Source organism: Lontra canadensis, unplaced genomic scaffold (assembly GCF_010015895.1).
Source record: "Lontra canadensis isolate GAN:19392208 unplaced genomic scaffold, GSC_riverotter_1.0 scaffold2, whole genome shotgun sequence".
NCBI classification, from domain to species: domain Eukaryota; kingdom Metazoa; phylum Chordata; class Mammalia; order Carnivora; family Mustelidae; genus Lontra; species Lontra canadensis.
Genome location: NW_022630996.1, coordinates 51,921,824 through 51,942,641, shown reverse-complemented (window position 1 = coordinate 51,942,641; position 20,818 = coordinate 51,921,824). Strand labels below are relative to the sequence as shown.

The 20,818-nt window shown below is 36.7% G+C and overlaps 1 protein-coding gene and 1 non-coding gene across 6 annotated transcripts in view; both read right to left on the bottom strand.

The window, feature by feature from the left end:
• The window catches only part of DGKB (diacylglycerol kinase beta), a 681,931-nt gene extending 667,467 nt beyond the window's left edge, over positions 1 to 14,464 (bottom strand). For 4 of the 5 annotated variants that reach the window (XM_032873966.1, XM_032873990.1, XM_032873985.1 and 1 more), the window contains exon 1: positions 14,360 to 14,464. The gene's annotated coding sequence lies outside the window, so the exon portion shown is untranslated. Of the gene's footprint in view, positions 1 to 13,822; positions 14,178 to 14,359 lie in introns of those variants that run through there. The other variant, XM_032873975.1, reaches the window with a different exon arrangement.
• Positions 3,455 to 3,606, bottom strand: LOC116878904. Its single transcript, XR_004384909.1, has one exon. It is a non-coding gene; the product is annotated as a small nucleolar RNA SNORA57 (small nucleolar RNA).
• Positions 14,465 to 20,818: the final 6,354 nt, after the last annotated feature.

The following is a 20,818-nucleotide window of genomic DNA, read 5'->3' as shown; positions in this document are numbered from 1 at the left end:
GATCCTGGGGTCCTGGGATTGAGCCCCGTGTCAGGCTCTCTTCTTAGCGGGGAGTCTGCTTCTCCCTCCCTCCCTGCTTGTTTCCCCCAAGCTCCCTCTCTCCATCAAATAAATAAATAAATAAATAAATAAATAAATAAATAAATAAAATATTCTTTAAAAAAAGAAAGAAAGAAAGAAACAGCAATGCATATCAGCTAAGAGAGAATGAGCATTCTTTGGGTAGTAATAGGTCACCAATGTTTTGTTCATCATAAAAAACTGACAAAGAAAAAAAACCAAGTCTTTACAGGAATCAATGAATTATTTGTACTTAGTCCCTTGGCAATCAAAAGCAGAAAGTAGAAGAAAAAGAGTCCTAAAATAAGAACATAAAATCCCACCCTGAACCTACAAAAACAAAAAGTGTCGGATGAATGGAATCTGGACAACATAAGGCAAAAGGAAACTTGGCCTCCAATGTCTTCAATTCAGACCTATCAAAGAAGTCTTTTCTACAAACTGAAAATCAGTTTTTCATTTTTTTTTTTGTCCTGTTTGGCCTGGAATAAATAACATAGAGAAATACATTAGCCTCCTTTAGTAATGGCTAAAACCAATAAAAAAGAGGAAAAATCAAACATATATGCATTAAAAATATATCAGCTTATCAGAATTTATCCAGTCAGAAGCTCTGAGAGTGTCTCATTCTGAAAGTCATCTCTTTCCACAGTTTTCATTTCCTTATGAAGTTATTCTTTTTAATATCCCATAAATAAAATTAATTAGGGCACATACCATATTGTGTTCTTAGTAAAATTACTGAGTATACTTTTTTTAGGTCACACCTAACCTTACTTTTATTGCTTAGGTAAAACTATATAGAAAAGAAATATCTGAAATTCAAAAGTTATTCCAAGGACAACATAATTCTATAATTTCTTAAACTGTGCATAAGTAAAGAACACATACTTGCAAAGTAGACTAGTGTACTGCTGTGGATGAATATAGTTTGAAACTGAGGTTTGATATAAATCATGTTTTCCTCCCTAAAAATGCTTTCATTTGTTTTATTAGTTGATATCTGATTCTGTGGAAAGAATGGAAGATGGATAGGGATATGGAAAAGCAAGCATCTGCGCAGGTGACCACCCACTTGTGAATTATACCGAGAAATCTTGATAAAAACCTTTTATTCATTCATACTCCTTATAATAAGTATTGGTAATAAGTATAGTAAGTATTTGGCTGAGAAAAATATTTTCTTTCTATTGTCATTGGTACATCACCACTTAAATGGGACTCTGAGAAAGTGACATAGCAGTGGGAAAATAGACTAGATTATTTCCTATTCTCTCCACATATGTGACCTCTTAGCCTACTGTTTACTTATGATAAGCCCTCAAAGTCTCCATGTTGGTTCTTGTCAGATACTGAAAATAACTCTGATCCTTCCACTTCTTTACATCCAGGTTGACAACTGAATGCCGATAATCAATTCATGAATGGTGTCACAAATAAAACAAATGCCTAAATCTAACTTAAACTGCTAATATTGTAGAAATAAAGCACCAATTACTGCATTTGGTCAAATTAAGAATAATCTCATTGTCTCCAAACAGACTAACATGATTGAATATTATGTCCAGAATAACCGAATATATTTTTTACTACTATGTATGAAGAGGAAAACATACTAAAGGACAGGCACTTGTTCAGAATCAATGCAAACTATACTAAAAAATGGACAGAGAGGAGGTACGAAACAGTGTATATCAGAGAACAGAGATAGTCACTTAGTGCTCTAACAGAGTAAATGGAAAGAGAAAAACAATGTTGACCCAGGGAAATGCTTTATGGGATGATTCATCACCTTCAATCAAGAAAGAGGCATTTTCAAAGTTCACTTTCACTCAGAGTCTTTTTGTTTTGTTTTGTTTTGTTTTGTTTTCTTGCGTACCTGTTTTGTGCCAGGTACTGTTGTAATCACAGAAAAGAAACAGAGAATCAGAGCACAATGAGAATTCAAGTAAAGTAAGAAAGGAACACTGACAGAAAGGATATTTTAAGTAGCTTAATGTCAAAGAAACATTGGATCGGAAGAGAATACAGTGGCAACAGGCATTCTTGAAAAGATAAAGAGGGGCCATGTTATGAAACTTTGTCTAAAGGTTAGGATATGAGAAGGGGAGGCAGTGGGGAGAAAAGTGCATGTAATTGTAATATTAATAATTTTTAATTAAAATCTAAATCTAATTAAAATGTTTAAATGCCAATACCAAAAATAAAAGTAAATGGCACAAAGAGGAAGAAGGAAACAAGAGTTAAGACTTTCTTTTCTTAAGGCAACACCAAGTACATGTGTGGCAGAACTTAATGAGAAGACTGGTAGGGACAAGGGAAAGGTAAATAAAACATGGCACCTCAAAGTATTACCAAGGTCAGACTGAGATGGGAGATCACAAATTTATTATGACACCAGTTTTCACAGTTTTGTGATTTTCAATAGCAATGAAGTGAAAAAGCAAAACCAAACTGCTCAGTTGAGAAAGGGTAAGGATTTTGCCAGATGTTTAGTGGAAGAAAAAGAGTTCAAAGCAATGAAAATTTGGGCAAAAGAATTATTAAGTTGCCTGGATAACAAGGAGATGGTGAATGAGTAGAGTCACAAAGAGAACAAGGTGTGTCAAGGCACTGGAGAATGATGGGAGGTGGAAAGAACAGGTGATTAATGTTCTGTAATTCATGATTTTAAAGATGAGATGTTTCAGATATCAAGATTCAGAATAGAGTCACTGACCAATGGTTAGCACGGAATGGAGTGGAATGCCAATGAAGGTAAGGTAGTTAAGAATTTCTGTAAGCTATTACTTCACTTGTCAACCTATGTATTTTAATCAATCATAATGATAACAGGAGATAAGATAAAGGAAAATTATCATCCAAATTTCTCTATCTGAAGAAGTAATAAAGAAGATGATGTGATACTGAGAGAGTAGGTGATGAAGCAAAATGAAATAAAACAATACATCTTGGATAAGCTCTATATTTTTCAATGCTATATCACTAGCTGCTGAAAGGAATCACATATTCATGTAAACTATTTTTGTTGTAAAGTTATGACCATCTACTCAAATGCACCTTACCCCAATATCACTCAGATCTTAGCAAATATCTCTGGTCAATAACGTCTCCAACCCTGTCCAAAAACTTCTTTCTCCACTTTGTTCAAATTCTGCCGAGAGAATTTAAATTCCAAAATTATCCTCAATTTAGCACTACAAAGCCTATCTACCTATTCAGACTACTCTCTTCTCTCCCTTATCCCCTCTTTCTCTATGGAAGCTACTACAGCTGGTCAAAGTCAACTCATACTCTACGTCTGGTAACCTATTCAATTTCACATCTTTAGGTAATCCATCAAAAATCCCTTTACTTTGCTAAATTTTGCTGTTTCTGTTTTTGTTTTTGTAACCCATGTCCTGGTGCTTGAGGATATAACTGGTAGACTGAAAGCCATGGGGTACCAAGGACATGTTATGGAAGAGGGCTGGATACCTTTCTTTTTGCCTCAAATACTTTATGGGGGCAGGGACCACACACTTGACCCCCACCAAGAAAAGGAGAGTACACTTTTCTATTTACTATTTTCTTTCTTTCTTTCTTTCTTTCTTTCTTTCTTTCTTTCTTTCTTTCTTTCTTTTCTTTCTTTCTTTCTTTCGAGAGTGTGTGTGCATGAAGCAGAGGGAGGGGCAGAGGAAGAGGGAAAAAGAGCATCTTAAGCAGGCTCCATACCCAGGGCAGTGCCCCAAGCCTCAGCCAGGCTGGATCGTGACCCTGAGATCATGACTTGAACCAAAAAAAGAGCTTACACTTAAGTGACTGAGCCACCCAGATAACCCAAGAAGAGCACATTTTTTAATCATTTGGACTTCTCATAGATATTTAGATATGCTTAAAAACAGCCATCTTAGAAAAACTCCTTAAAACTTCCATTATTCTCCAGAAACAACTCTTTTTTTTTCAAACATTCATACACAAACTTTTTCAATGAGTCACTCCCCATCTCCATTTCCTGAGCTCCTACTCACTCCTTAACACATTTTCACCTGGGTTTCACCCCAGTCACCATGGCAACCCATCTTTAGCTAAAAATCACCAATGATCTCCCTGTGTTCAAATCCAATGGATATTTTTCATTCCTCATCTCAATCTCTCAGCAACATCTGGCAGTGATGATTACTTTGTCTTTCTTATAGGATGTTCTTCCCTAGTCTTTGGAATACCACAGATTTTTGCTATTGTTTTCCTCCCCTGTGACAATTTATTTTCACTCTTAATATCCCAACTATTATACTATATATATATACTCAACTATATATACTCTAAAAATATTAAAATTCATTAAGATTTGTTCCTAAAATTATCTTTTTCTCACTCTATATTCTGTTCCCAGGGATTCACATCTACTTCAAAGAAAGCAATTACAGTCTGTATCCCCAGATTTATATCTTCTTCCCAATTTGCTATCTCATCTCTTTATTCACATTAGCCAACTAGTCACTCAAGAATTAAGCTTGGATGAATGAAAAGAGTACTGGTTTTCACAGGAGAGTAAAAGAATCATGATTTCTAAATACTTCCTTGTGTTTTTATTGCCCCCCCCTTTTTTTTTACCACCTTCCCTCAAGACTCAACTCATTCTAAATTATCTGTAATGAATTTCTTATTCTCTTACTTTCAACAGGAAGATGTGCTTCCTGGCCATCTATCTTCTAGCACTGCCCAGAGCCCATGGTGTTATAATTTATACATCTATGTGTTTTCTTCTAACCCTCAATTTTGGAGCTACTTAATGTCAGGTCCAGGTTCTATTCATAATTTTCTTTCCAGAACTTAGTACTCTTATGTATGAGAGAGGCTCAAAAATTTTTAAATGAATTATTGAATGCCAATAGACTAGTAAATTGTGATGAGTTTTTCAAAGAGATATTAATAGATGTTCCCAAAAGAAGAGATTCTGTGATTAAATGAGGTTAGGGAAATTTGTACTAAATCCCACTCCTAGAGATTCCAACACACACTTGCCTCTGAAGAACTATAAGAAGTCCTTAAAATAGAAAACTATTTAACTTTGTTTAATGTTTACATAAGGAACGCTTTCTTGCCCTTTTCTTCTTTAAACACACATAATAGCATTCCTCAAACAATTATTCCTTATATCTTAACATAGCTTGGATTTTAATTCATTAGGATCAGCAAAAAAAAAATGTTAAAGAAACAGGGTATGTGCATTCTCTTTATCCAGAATGCTCCCAAAGGTAAGACATAGGTGCTAATTCCTTCAATATAGCTTTGACACTTCCTAGTACAGAAAAAAATTTGATTAATATAATACTCCCATACTACTGACATATACACCATATCTTTTTTTTTTCCTTAAAGATTTTTATTTATTTGAGAGCGTGCACATGCACAAGAGAGTTTCTAATTTTAGGAATTAGAAAACACAATCTAACCATAAAGATTATTATAGTCACATTGAAACCATTGTTTTGTTTTGTTTTGCTTCGAAAGTGTAATAACAAAGATAATACAGTTACCTGAACACTAAATGTACTACCAAGCAGATATGCAAGTAGCTTGAATGATAAAAGCATTAATAGTTCTAAAATAAAATTTCCACATGAAGGTCAAAAACCTTTACCATTTCACCTTCACTATGTAGTCTGATACAGTCTGGAGTACATTCAAAAAACCAGGAATCCAGGGGCACCCGAGTGGCTCAGTTGGTTAAGCAACTGCCTTCGGCTCAGGTCATGATCCTGGAGTCGGGGGATCGAGTCCCTCATCAGGCTCCCTGTTCAGTGGGGAGTCTGCTGCTCGCTCTGACCTCTCCCCTCTCATGCTCTCGCTCTCTCTCTCTCTAATAAATAAATAAAATCTTAAAAAAAAAAAAAAAAAAAAAAAAAAAAACAGGAACCCAAACACAACAATACTCCTGCCCTGAAGAGCTATAATGCTATGCTTTCTTCAGTGGGTGACTGGGAAGGAACCTCTATTTGCCAAACAGAAAGTTCTGACATATGGGGTGGCAAATAACATTATGTAATGAGAACGCACCCATCCTGCTAACCAGAACTCTTATTAAGAACAACAGGATAGCAAAGTGACTCATCAGCTTGTGTGCTCTTTCTCAATTCTAGTAATTTGGGACAAGTGTGGGGAAGTTACAAGTTGTTTATGTGCAACCCAAAATGACAGGCAACACAAGTTACTAAGCAACATTAAGTCCTTGCATTTTTTCTAATCTTTAAAAGCTGCCACAAGCTGAATAATCCTGTAATATAAAGGTAAAGGGAAAAGCAATGTGGGAGTCATGTTTCTGACTGAATGAAATGTTTTTGCTCAATAATTCAAAAATTCTGATTCACCATGAGTTCATCTGTCTTGGTTTTTGGATTACTTCAGGTGTATAATCCTGCTCTGCTCACTGTCAACACCAGAAACTTGTTCTGTGATGAAGAAAAGGATAATGGAGGGGAGGTGTGTGAAGTGTTTCTTAGGAGTCTTGAAACCGGTTTGTTCCCCAGTAAATAGGACCTCTGGTCTTCTCTATTTCACCTCTTTGTCTCTTTCACAGCACTTATTACAACAACAATAAATCATGTATTTGCTTCCTTGTTTGGGTGTGTCTGCTTCTGTCTGTCTGTGTCTTTTTCTAAAGTACCTTGAACACTGTAGGAATTTGTCCCTTATTTTACTCTTTCCTTTCCTGAGCCTGGCACATTGCCTAAAACAAAGTAGCCAAACCTGAACTAAAGAATGAAATAAAATGAAGCACAGGATCATGGCCATTCTGTTTCTTAAGGTAATAGTTTTACTAACTGTGTTTATTCATAGGAACCTTAAAATTTCCCAGAAGTAGCTGAGTGTTACTTAGCATCTCTAAAATACAATGCTAAGAAAAGCAGGCAAGCAAGAATTCCCCAGTCTTTCTTTTCATTAAGTAACCAGTGAAGGGATTCCTTGGTCAAAAGCCCAGGGAAAAAAACATTTCCCTGCATTCTCTGTCTCAGCAGAACAAGTTGCTGAACAAACTCATCTTTTGTGCTTGAAGTTCTGTTTTCAGGTCAAGGATCCCGAAATGCTCTTCTACAACACCTCCATTTCTCCCTCTTTTCCAGTTCATATGATTCAAAGGGAGTCAATCTAGGTAATAACAGATTTCCTCACATAAGAGATCGTCTTTTCCCAGTCTGCATAGGTACAAATGGAGAAGAGTCGAAATAGATGAAAACAGATCAGTTTGTGTATTAAATGGATGACAGCTGTGCCTACCTCTTAAGGTGGTCAGAGGAAGAAAAATGAAAGGTCTTCCATTATGGTGATAACTAACGGGAAGAGAATTGATAGGCCTAAGGGTTGATTTGTGCCAACCATGCTCCCGGAACTATTTGCATGTATTATCTAATTTACCTTTGTTACCAGTTATCTTTTTTTTTTTTTAAATAATTCAATAAAAACTTTTTGGGCAAAATGATAAATAAAGATGACCCTATAAAGAAGACGTTTACTATAACATTTAATAGATTTTATGAGTCTCATATTTTATTAATATAAAACTAGAATGAAAACAGCTTTTACATTTTATTTAGAACATTTTCTTTGCTATTGGCACTTTACTTTTTACCTGAGACAGCATCCTAAGTAAATAGAAAATACTAAATACTATTATTTTTTGAGTATTTATTATGTTCCTTCCATTCTAAGCCTCTTACGCACATGATTAAATCATGTAATTCTATGAAGTGGATATCATGTCCACTATCCCTGTTTTACAAAGAGAAATGCAAACCATAGAATTTAAGTTACTTGCTCAAAGTCATCTAAGTAGTAAAGATTTGAGGCCAGGCAATTTTAAGGCAAAGAATAAATGTTAACCCCTATATCACAGGGCCTAAGAAGGAAATGATGAAATTCAAATGAGCATCTGTGCATACCAAGAAATTTTATATCGAGTCCATTTCTCCACACCTTTAACCACAATTCCAACATCATGAATAATCAAAATACGATATAAGCCAAAATCCTATAAATAAAAAGAAATATTATAAAGGAAGGCCCAGCTATTTCACTCAGGTACTCTTATCTAACTTTGTTGATCGAACTCCAAAGGGATCTTAAATAGCCATCACACATCTCCACATCTCATCACCACTGGTCTTCCCCTGCATATGTGACAAATGATTTGTGTGGATTAGAAAGAGAATAAAGTAGAAAAAAAAAAGAATAAAATAGAGTTATCTGACCAACCCTTTTAATGAAAATACTGTATTTAGAAAGCCCTATAGCAATGCCCATCCAGTTCACATTGTTATAATGTTTAAATACTTAATGAAAGAAATTTATATATCATTAATAACTAAAATCCAAATTATCCCATAAACTGAAAATGGTTCTCTGGGGGAGGGAGAGTAGAGATTGATTTTTCCCATCATTATCCATTTTTTTTCATTTTCCTCCAGTGGTAGTCAACTTTCCAATGTCTGTTCCTGAGAGGACTCAATATTTATTAGCTATGATTAAAGCAACATCTTCTCAGGACTTTTCCTCAAAGAAAATGAGAATTCAAGAAACAGTTTTTCAAAAGCACGATTTCACAACTTCATTCTACTGGCTGACAAAAGCAAAATATCTTCAATGAACCACTTACTCCAACACTTGCTTTTTACCCCCCTCAAGATACATTAGTACCAGAAATTAGGTATTGTTACAGATTTCAATATTGTAGTCTAGAATAAGCCATCTGTCATATTCCAAAATATTGCCTCCTATATTCTAAATATGCAGTATCACAAGGTTGTGGCAAATATCTTTTGAATAATTTTATACAAATTATGAGCTCAACTAATGAAAATATACTATCTGACTAAAACCTTGTAACCTGCATTTGAAAGACCGTTCTGTAGTCTTTTGGGGGGTAAAGACTATGGAATTGGAACTACGGATCCCTCAGGGAACTGAATTAGAGCTTTGAATTCAGTGTTCTTTGAGTTTTACTATTGTATTAGACATAACACTCAGCACTAACATTCCAAAGATAAAAAAGGCTCGATTTCCTTCCTCAGTGCAGAAAATAGATTATTTCAACCCTCTGTGGCATATTTAATAATAAAGGAAGTGCAAGTTTCAGTGGAAAGACAGAAGAGGACAGTTGGGCCAGTGGTAGACTCCAAACAGTATCCTGGAAGGTTGCGATGCCAGAGCAAAAGCTTAAAGATCCATCATGAGGTGAAACGCTAAAGAGTAAGGACAGAGGAATGTGGGTGTCAAGAAAGACATTACAGAGAGAGGTGTAAGAAGAGACAAAAGAGGTAAACAAATAGTATGAATTGTAGAGGCTTATAAAAAGCCAGTAAGAGTTAATAAGTAAACTTGGAGCCTTTGGTTTAAAAGCATGGGCTCTAGAGTCAAAATTCTAGTTCATGCCCCAGCTCCAAAAGTACTACTTTGTAATTGCGGGTGAGTCTTTTATCCCTCTTGTGCCTCAGTTTGTTCCTTTATAAAACAGAATGCAGGGGGCCCCTGGGTGGCTCAGTCCTTAAGCGTCTGCCTTCCGCTCAGGTGATGTTCTCAGGGTCCTGGGATGGAACCACGCATCGGGCTCCCTGCTGGGTAGGAAGCCTGCTTCTCCCTCTCCCACTCCCCCTGCCTGTGCTCCCTCTCATGCTGTGTCTCCCTCTGTCAGATAAATACATAAAATATTTTTTAAAAAATGGAATGCAGATGATAACAGGACTATCCTATAAGGGTATTGTCAAAATTAAATGTGCACGATACTCGTACAAGCAACTGGTATGTAGCAAGCACTCAACAAAAGTTCCTGTCATTATTTTTAAACTGTAAGGGGAAGAGAGCCAAACACCACATTCAAAAATCAACCCTTGAAGTTGATTGTCCTAATTCTATTCCTAACCTCGACCTGCAGTGTCACAAGTGACAAGAGACATGACAAAGAATCAGGGCTGACAATGTAAATGTATTTGCAAAGCTCCATCAAAGTTCATCAACTTTCCTTGTGGAGCAGATATATTTATACTCTGATTTTGAAGGTAATAACTTTTGTGCTCCTTGCTCTGTAGTGATTGGCATATTGCCAATAAAAAAAAATAACTGAGTCAAATAACTGAGTCAAGGACATTGTGTTTCAAACTTACACGGCAATACAGATTCCTTGTTCAAGACAAATCCTTCATTTCAAATTGCTGACTCAGATAATACTTAAAAAAGAATTCCAGCTGTTTAAATTTAGCATGCTGAGAAAGACCAATCTTAAAATATTGTTTGGCGGTATGCCCATAACATTTTCATTTTATTCCTTGTTAGTGTTTGTCTTCTGTGATAAGAAGACAAGTGACAGTAATCATGTTATTCTCCTTAACACTTCAGATTTTACCTAAATGAACCGTTTTGTTTTTATCCTCACCAGTTAAAGATGGCCCTTCATTGCCTGGCAAATTTTCAGAAAGTGATTATACAAGAACCAGTGATATTTCCACACCTTGTTTTGCCTCTTTGGTCATCATCAGGCCTTTCAGCTCCCACTTTCTTTTGAATCATCATTTCTACTCTTAAAAAAAAAAAAAAGAAAGTGTAAAAAACAAAGCATAAAGGAGAATATCTGAAGGCGAGCCTAATCTAATTTTTATAATCAGACTTACAACTCCTTAAAGAGATGGTTTAAATTTGCGCTTTATCTATCTGTCTCACATGCAGTCCAAAGTGTCTGTTTTTTAGCGTCCCTCAGGACACAGTATCTGGACAATTTCTCATACCAGTCTCCTACCATGATAAGCCTCCTCTTATTTCCCTTTTATCCCTCTTGGGTTTTGAGCCTTCCAACTTCTCTCCTCCCATATTAACTCCATCATTTTCCTTCCTGACAAAGATGTCCCCAGCCTCATTCTCATGGTTCATGAAGCCAGAGAACACTGAAATTAGAAGACCTGAGTATGCCAAGTTTGGATTTGGGGTCAATTCAGGTTTTCATTTGGATAGATCCAGTCTTGGGTATCAGTAGAGCAGGGATTTTTCTCCTGATTGCTATGATTTCTCAAGCAGTCTCAATACACTCCACTGACAAGCTCACTCCACTAGAACACGGTAGAGTACCATTTTAATAAAACAATGGGGCAAAGTGATTTAGAGTTAATCCTAGCCCACCATTTACTAAAATATGTTGTTTTAGGTGACTTGTTTATTTGCTGTGTGATTTAGTTTCTTATCAAGGCGAGAAAATGCCATCTCTCCTATAGCTATTATTCCATAAATGAGAGGACATTTTCCAACTACTTAACCTAATACCTGTTATATGTATACTCACAATAACTGTGAACTATTCATGTACTGTATGGCAAATGAATCATACATGCAAATAAACCAAGGAGCTATCAAGGGGTTGAACCTACTTCATAATTAATACCTAAAGATGAACAAATACATAAGATTATTGCCTTGTTTAGTATTGGTGTTTTAAAAGAGAGAGAAATGTCATGAATGGGAGAGGAGCAACAGGAAGAGGTTTCAAATCCTCGCCTAGATCTTCCTCCTGGCAGATGTTCCTAGGGAGAAGTATTACTGTTAAGAGAATATTACAACAGCATCATGCATGTATAAGTACAGTTCTGTTCCTGAGGCCAGCCAGGGGGAGAAGCATCCAGGAAAGGATATTCTTAATATGTCATTTCAAGCCTATATATCAACATCATAGTCATTATTAGCAGGCAGAATTAGGTTGAGGGACCAGCAGCTATCTCTGGCTTGTCTCTACAACTCTTCCTTCTTTCCGTGGTGTGCAAGGGAAGCATGAGTCATAGGATACTTGCCTAGTTCAGACACTTTTCCCAGCAAAACTTATCAAAGGTTTAAATTTTAAAATAATTGCTTTATTTCAAAAATAGTTGTGAAAATCTTCTCACACACGACATGAGGTAGAACATGAGGCTTATTTACAGTGAGGCCAACCAAATGATGAAAAGAAGGTATTCCCAAAACTTGACTGCTTCTACCTATGTTTCTATGTTAAAAGATATTTTGACGAATCCCTATGCAATTCAAATTCCTAGCAATTCCATTCAGGCTTTTAGCTCGATTTTTCTTCTCTTTAGCTAATACTTGAGGTTCAGATAGTGATCTATTCCAGAGTTGCTTACAAACTTGCTCCAACCATATTATTTTAGTCTTTTGTGTATATGCTTCCTTTTCTTTTTTATTGCTGTCTAAAGTTTTTAATCACTATCACACATGCACTATCACAATATATCTTCTGGATTACATTTTACTCAGTGATTTACAAAGTTATACATAGAGTTCTGCACCAAGTAATATGTGTGTATGGAACAGGTTACCTCTAATAATTGGGTATTTCCATAATGACGAAGATATTTTATCTGGAGAACCCTGAGAGGAGCAGGCAAAGTAATTCAAATTACATTCAGGATATGTTTTATTTCTTAATAAAATAATGAAGATTAGGTGGATTCAAGAAGGAGTAACATGATTAAAAATTGAAATAACTGGATAAGAGTGATTCTTCATTTCTTCTTTTCAAAAGATGGAGAATTTCTGAATTACTTTGCATTTCACAGTAGTTGTTTCATAAGTTTTGATACCTCTTTATCCTGCAGAACTTATGACAGCATATGGAATCCAGCTTAAAATCCTGAATTCTATTTTGCGTACTCCTGTTTTTTCATTAATGTTTCTTGGAGAAAACTATAGTAACATGACAATTTTTCCAGTGATCCTACAACTAGGTCTAATATTTTGTGCAACATGTTCTTTCTGCTTGAGAGTTCCTTCTTCTTTTCCTCATTTAAAAAAAAAAAATTCTGATCAGTGTAAAAGAGGACCTGGTTAGAAACACGCCAGCATTTTTAGATTAATTATTTCTGGTTTCCCTCTAAAAGAGACCTTTAGTATTCTGTTTGCATTCACATTTATTTAGTCATTTGCTTTACAATGGGCTGGCTGTCGCTGACCTGTTTTTACCTCCTTTTAAGAGTTTGTTATCTGCAATTTGAGCAACCAGTTGAAGTAGTTTTTCCAAAAGTTTTTTTTTAGCCTTCCTTTTTTGTCAGGGACCACAATGCTGCTCGGTTTGAAGTATAAAGCCATCTATGTAAACACCCCCACTTTGAAATCACAAGGAAGGGACGCCTTAGCAAGTGGAGAAGATGATTGCACTAGTAAGAAACTGGGGGAAATCCAGCCCTCCACCCACTAAAGAGTATTTGAATGTTTATCCTATCATCAGTTGTCTGACAGTGATCTAGAGACCTACTTCACATTTCATTTTAATATAATAAAATAAATCAAAGACCTTTGCTTCATTTCGTTTGTTAGACTGCTTATTTGAACATTAGGAATAAGTCTGGAATGAAACTTGTAACAATTAGGTGGGCATTTGAAAGTCTAAGCTGGCCTCTTCACGAATTTTCTTTTGAAAAGGCAAAGTGTCGTCCATTAGTAACTTTCAGGAGCTCCCTATTGTAATTAAATGTAGGACGCCTTTACCAGTTTTGTTGCCTAAAATCACAATGGACTAGGCGCTTTAGGGCATACCTAACCGACGAGCCACGTCCGCCAACAAATAACCAAGAGTAAACCAACTACAGCATGACTAGGACGGGAGTCAGAGGGAAAAACCGATTTAACATCTCAAGGAGAATTCAAAGCTATGCTTTTCGAACTTTCTTCGCCATTTCTTCTCAGCCTCCCTTCCCCCGCAGCACAAACCCAGAAGCCACTCAAATTGCCAGCCGTGTCGAGTTTAACTTACTGCAGTGTGATGCAGGCGAAGGCTGGGCGCATCGCATCCCCGAAGCGAGAGCAACCGCTTTTCCGGAGAGGACCTGGGACCAGCCAGCTCTCAGGATCCCTTCCAATTCACACGCTCTGGGCTCGGTAAAGAAGGCTGCCTCGCAGCTCGGCTTCCCCAGAGGAGTGGAGCTTCAAGAACTCCGCTCGCAGCATCTCCTCCCCTCGACTTCCACCCCCTTCCAGCACGCACGGCCCATTCTAACTAGTGTCTGAAAGATGGAAATCGTCTTCCAGTCAACAACACAGGCTGCCTGCAGCCCACCCTTCCCTGACAATTTGCAACTCAAAAACAGCAGCGGAGGCTCAGAGGTGTAGGTTTCCGGAGCCTCAAAGTCATCTTTGGCATCCCCGTTCCCCACCTCGCACGCACTCCCGCTTCCCCTCCTCTGCGCGGCCACCTCCAGGCTCCCACTCAGGCTAGGCATCACAAACGGTTATTTTATTATCCATACCAATAAGCATCAGAAGGAAACGGGATTTGTCAGAGATGAAATACCTGTTGTCCATGACTCACGCTCTTCTCTCATCTCTTTGAGTCCTTCATTTCTACCAAGACGCGGTGATATTGGGAATCTGTGCAGTGCGTGTGTGGATGTGTGTGTGTGTGTGGATGTGTGTGCGTGTGGCGAGGAGGAGGCGATCTGCGCGGCTGCAAGCACCAGCCCTGCCTATCTCTAGCTGGTGCTTCCACAGCTGCTGTTGCTACTACTGCCGCTGGAGCTCAGGGAGAAGGAGACAGAGAGACAGGGCTTCACAGCTCTTCAACTGCTGGACCAGTTATAAGAGGAGGGTGGAGACTGTGCAGGTATGAGTGGTTGTGGTTGAGACATTAAGCTTGATTCACTGCAATTACTACCATTCAGAATACGTTTCCCCTTCCCCAGGAAACTTGATACCTTGTCTCCCCACCCTCTGGCTAACTATAGTCCTTGATCGGTCATTGTTCATCAGCCACTTGCCTAACCCACTTCTAGCCATTCTAACAGCTGCACACTCTATTCCTGCATTCTAACTTGGTCACCTGGGAGCAGGGGACTGGAGGATGGAGGAGGATAAAGTAAGAAGGGATGGGGGAAAGCAGGTGGATATTAAAAGGGAAATCGTTTGTATGCATAACCCGTCAGGGTACAGATAAAAATGATAATTTTGAGCCATGTGTGTAAAATAATGCATTGGAGTAATAAAAATGTAAGCCAGTAAATAATCATGTCCATTTTATAAAATGTATGCAAAACCAGACAGCTATTAAAGAGGGTGTTTATAAGCTGAATGCAGGGTATCTTGATAGACACACATCCCTTGTTGGCTCTCGTCTTCCATGCATAGTATCCACTGTGATTTCAATGCATCAGTATTTCTGTCAGCTAGAAATTCCAGTGAAACCTACTGGTTACTGCTGCTTGTGGAGTCTCCCTTTCTCTTCTTATTGGTTGCTCATTCTCTGCCCTGATTTATCTCCAGCTTATTCTCACAGAAGGTGAAGCTGAGCTGAATTTAGAACTTAACCAAGTTTTCAAAACCCCTAAAGACAAGAATACTTCCCAATAACTAACTTAATTTATTCTAGCAATAGTTTGTCTTTTTATTCTTGTTCTGTAATAGACTGGATAACCATGAACAACCCCTCCCAACTAGACACACAGGTATGTACACACACATTCGTACACACGCACGGCACTTAATTGTTGGTACTATTAATCCACTTCTAGCGCTCAGCTGTCTAAGTTAAAAATAAACTTAATTCTTTTTTATTGTAATTGTAATGCACACCATTAATTATTTCTGCTCTGCTCCGAGCAATTTTTATATTTGCCATATATTTTCCCATTTGTTAGGGTTTGTTTAATCAGGGTTAATTTGGACAGATGTTAACACAAAAGAAGGAAGTGTAACAAATACAATAGAGGACCCAGAAGGAGGAAAGGAACGCAAAAGATTTAAGTAATACATTTTCTCCTGATCTGTTTATATTAAAAAAATCACTGCTTTTAGATAAACAAAGGCTAGTTAATGTACAAAGCATTTATTAATTATCCAATAAATATCAATTTACCAAAACCAACCTTACTGCAATTATAACAAAAATATATAAATTAATGTTTGTTTTAAAGACATACATAAGGGGCGCCTGGGTGGCTCAGTGGGTTAAAGCATCTGTCTTTAGCTAAGGTCATGATCCCAGGACCCTGGGATGGAGCCCTCATCGGGCTCTCTGCTCAGCGGGGAGCCTGTACGCCCCCCCCACCTGCCTCTGTCTACTTGTGATCTCTGTCAAATAAATAAACAAAATAAACAAAATCTTTAAAATAAATAAATAAATAAATAAATAAAGTCATACATGAAATTCGAAGAGTGTACAGAAATCCTAATGAGACATAATGCCAGTCACATATTTTTACCCTTCTAATTTTAGTCTATTAAGTAACTCCAATAAAACACACTATTAGGTTATTAAAAATGTAACTTCACATTTTCATACTTATACTAAATGCAATGTAAGGAGGCACCTGGGTGGCTCAGTGGGTTAAAGCCTCTGCCTTTGGCTCAGGTCGTGATCCCAGGTTCCTAAAATTGAACCCCGCATTGGGCTCTCTGCTTAGCAGGGAGCCTGCTTCCTCCTCTCTCTCTCTGCCTGCCTCTCTGCCTACTTGTAATCTCTGTCAAATAAATAAATGAAATCTTTAAAAATAAATAAATAAACAAACAAATAAATAAATGCAATGTAAGGAAGTAGGCAAAGACTGTCCACCCTACTTAGAAATAATTTGATACAGAAGGACAAATATGTCCATAAATGTCCCCATCAGTGGATTTTAGACTTCATGCGTATCTTTGTATAATTAATCAAGCTAAAAAAAAAAATAGTGTTAGAAAAATAAACTTGTTCTGTAAATTCCCACTAATCAACTAAATAAAAAATTTACAGGTATATAGTAATAAATATCTTAATTCCCAACTGCCTTTCTTTTGTCATCAAAGTAAGTATTCCCAAACTAAATTCTATAATTTAATTCATATTTGTTCACTGTAGAAAAGCCCAAGGATGGCAAGGTCTGCAATAGCAGAAGCCAAGTCTGCTTACTTCACTCATGTGTCTCTAGCGTCCGGCAAAGTACTTAGAATGTGCTATGTGTACAATAGGTAGTTTTCTAATAAATGAATGGATGAATAAATAAATCAATTTCTGGATGCAAGATATGGGGAAGGTAAGTGAGAATAAGGATGTTTAAACTCTTCCAGTCTTTACTCTGCTGCTAAATAACTGTGACACTTTGGACTCACCTCTTATTGTCTCAAAAGTAACCTTTCACAGGGACCCCTGGGTGGCTAAATTGGTTAAGCTGCTGCCTTTGGCTCAGGTCATGATCCCAGCCTCCTGGGATTGAGTCCCATATCAGGCTCCCTGCTCAGTGGGAGCCTGCTTCTCCCTCTGCCTCTGCCTGCCACTCTGTCTGTGCTCACTCTGACAAATAAATAAATAAAATCTTAAAAAAAAAAAGTAACCTTTCACAGACTCTACAATACTTCATAATATGTGTTTTCCCAATACTTTTCCAAAATGATTTTTCTATGTCCTATATAAATTCAATCAACACGAATTCCCTGAAGTCTCATTTCCTGAGAATTTTGCAAATCAGTAACATCAGGACCTATTCATCTTTAAGAAATGTACAGTCCCCCCCCCTCCAAATTTGACTTCTAAATCCATACTTAGTCTAGTGGGTACTAGATGTTTAAGAAAATAGGTTGTTCACAGGAAACAGCTGGTGTTGGGTAGGAGGAAGAGAAGGGGGAACCCTCTTACACTGTTGGTGGGAATGCAAACCGGTACAGCCACTCTGGAAAACAGTATGGAGGTTCCTCAAAAAGTTAAAAATAGAGCTACCCTACAACCCAGCAATCGCAATATAGGCATTTACCCAAAGAATACACAAGAGTTAATTCAAAGGAATACATGTACCCTGATAATCAAGCACCATTATCAATAACAGTCAAATTATGGAAAAAGTCCAAATGTCCATCAACTGATAAATGGCTAAAGAAGATGTGGTGTGTGTGTGTGTGTGTATATATACATATATATATACCTACACAAACAATGGAATGTTACTCAACCATAAGAAAGAATTAAATCTTGCCATTTGCAGGGATGCGGATGGAGCTAAAGAGTATTATGATAAGTGAAATAAGTCAGAGAAAGAAAATATTGTATGATTTCACTCATATGTGGAATTTAAGAATCAAAACAAATCAACATAAGGGGAGGAAAATAGAGGAACACCAAGAAACAGACTCTTAACTAAAAGAACAGACTGATGGTTTCTAGAGGGGAGGTAAGCAGGGTGCAGGGTAGGGAATGAGTAAAACAGGTGATGGGAATTAAGGAATGCACTTGTGGTGAGTAATGGGTGTTGTACGGTAGTGCTGAATCATTAAATTCTACTGAAACTAATATTACACTGTATGTTAACTAACAAAAACTTGGGGAGGGGGGAAGGAAACATTCCCTAGAAGTTATAGGCTTATCCAAAAATAAAAAAGAAAAATAAAAAGAAAATAGGAATTGGGTCATTACACATGTATGTATGTGCGTTCCTAAAATGTTAGTCCTGTAACAAGGATTATAAGCAAGATAACCTTTATTAACCTTTTATGAATTTAAGCAAGGTAATTTTTAAAAAAAATTCAAGAAAAGCAAAGCTTAATCAGTGACATAGCATACATTACTTAAAGTCAATATAAATCCATATTTAATAACAGCCTTTTATGTGAACTGGTGCTTAGAAACACCTTGTCATGTTACTTTATTCAACAAACATTTATTGAATATCTATTATGTACAAAGCACTGGAAAGTGAAACATAGTCCAAACACTCTTAGCATGTGCTTCTAAAGGACATATGGTTCCATAAGTAAATGTATGCTTATTTATAGTGTAAACATTTTTTAACTTTGTTATGTTTGAGAAAAATCAAATAGCTTAATTTATATCAAGTGTGATTAAAATCTTCATAACTTTGACTTAATTAAATGATGAGAAGACGACTACCTCCTAAATGGAGTAGACTGTAACATGGTAACTTTTCCAGTGGTTTTCAAACCATGAATAAGTACATGTAGACTGGGAAGTTATGAAAGATCCAGAAAAGGCCCTATATTTATAAAGAATAAAAATTATAAAATACTGGATTTGAATAGGCTCTTAGACCAAATCTAATCCAGTTCTCACATTCTACAGGACTGGAAATAACACAGCAGGTCATCATGGCTTATTGCCGGGAAGGTAATTTACCAATCTCCACTAGACTCTCGGGCTAGGAATAGCAATGTTAGACACGCAAGTTTTGGCACAAAAAAAGGGCAAGTTTTAATTCCTAGGTGTGTCAATGACCAAATATATGACCTTGGAAGAACTGTCTTTCCACACCTCAATTTTCACATTTATAAAACCAGGATTTTTTTTTTCATTAGAATACAATTTGAAGAACTAGAATATATTTAAAATAGGGGTGCCTGGGCAGCTCTGTGGATTAAAGTCTCTGCCTTTGGCTCAGGTCATGATCTCAGGGTAGTGGGATCGAGCCCTGCATCGGGCTCTCTGCTCAGCAAGGAGCCTGCTTCCCCCTCTTTCTCTGCCTGCCTTTCTGCCTACTTGTGATCTCTGTCTGTCAAATAAATAAACTCTTAAAAAATATATATATACAACATGACGATCTGACATGCATATACTATATAAAAAGACCAAGTTAATTAATATATCCACTACCTCACATATTTGATTTTTTTTTTTGCTGAAACACTTAAGTTCTACCCTCTCAGCAAATTTGAATTATACAATACGGTATTATCAAATACAGTCCCTATGTTATCATTAGATCCTTCCTTATTCATCTTACAACTGAAAGTTCGTATCATTTTTCCCTACCCCTAGCCCATGACAACCACCATTCTGATTCTCTATTGGAAATTCAACTTTATTCTTTTTTTCTTATTCCACATGTAAGTGTAACCATGCAGTATTTGTTTTTCTCTGCCTGTCTAGTTCATTTAACTTGCAAAACACTCATTTCATTCATATTGTTATAGATGGCAAATGGCAGATTTTCCTTCTCTTTTAAGGATAAGTAATATTCTGCTATATATGTGTGTATGTGTGTGTGTATAACATCACACTTGTTATGATATTTATTATCAAAAATATGAGAGATAAAAGTTGGTGAGGTTGTAGAGAAAAGAAAACCCTTACATACTATTGGTCTGAATGCAAAGTGGTACAGCCACTATGGAAAAACAGTATGAGGTTCCTCACGAAACTAAAAATAGACCTACCATATGGTCCAATATTCCCACTTCTGCATATATATCCAGAGAAAATGGAATCAGAATCCTGAAGAGGTATCTATACTTTCATGTTCTTTGCAGCATTACTCCCAAAAGGTATAAGACAGGGAAACAACCTAAGTGTCTGTCAGTGTATGGATAAATGGATAAAGAAGATATGATACATATTCAGTGAAACAAACCAGACAGAGAAGTGCATAGTATCACTTATATGTGAAACCTGATATACAAACCAAAAACAAAATATCATAGAAACTGAGTATAAAAATGATCATGCAGGGTTGAAGTGGGGTAAACAGGGAAAGGTTGGGAAAAGAGTACAAACTTTCAACTTTAATGTAAATAAGGTCTGAAGATCTTATGTAAAACACTGTGACTACAATGGATAATACTACACTGTATAATTGAAATTTGCTGAGAATAAACTTAAGTGTTGTCAATAAATAAGTAAATGAGTGATGGATGTGTTAATTAAGTAGATGGGAGCATCCTTTCACAATGGATACATATATCAAATCACCACAATGTACATTTGAAATATCCTAACATTTTACAAGTCACTTATACCTCAATAAACCTATAAATAGTAATATTTTTAATTAATGTTTTATTT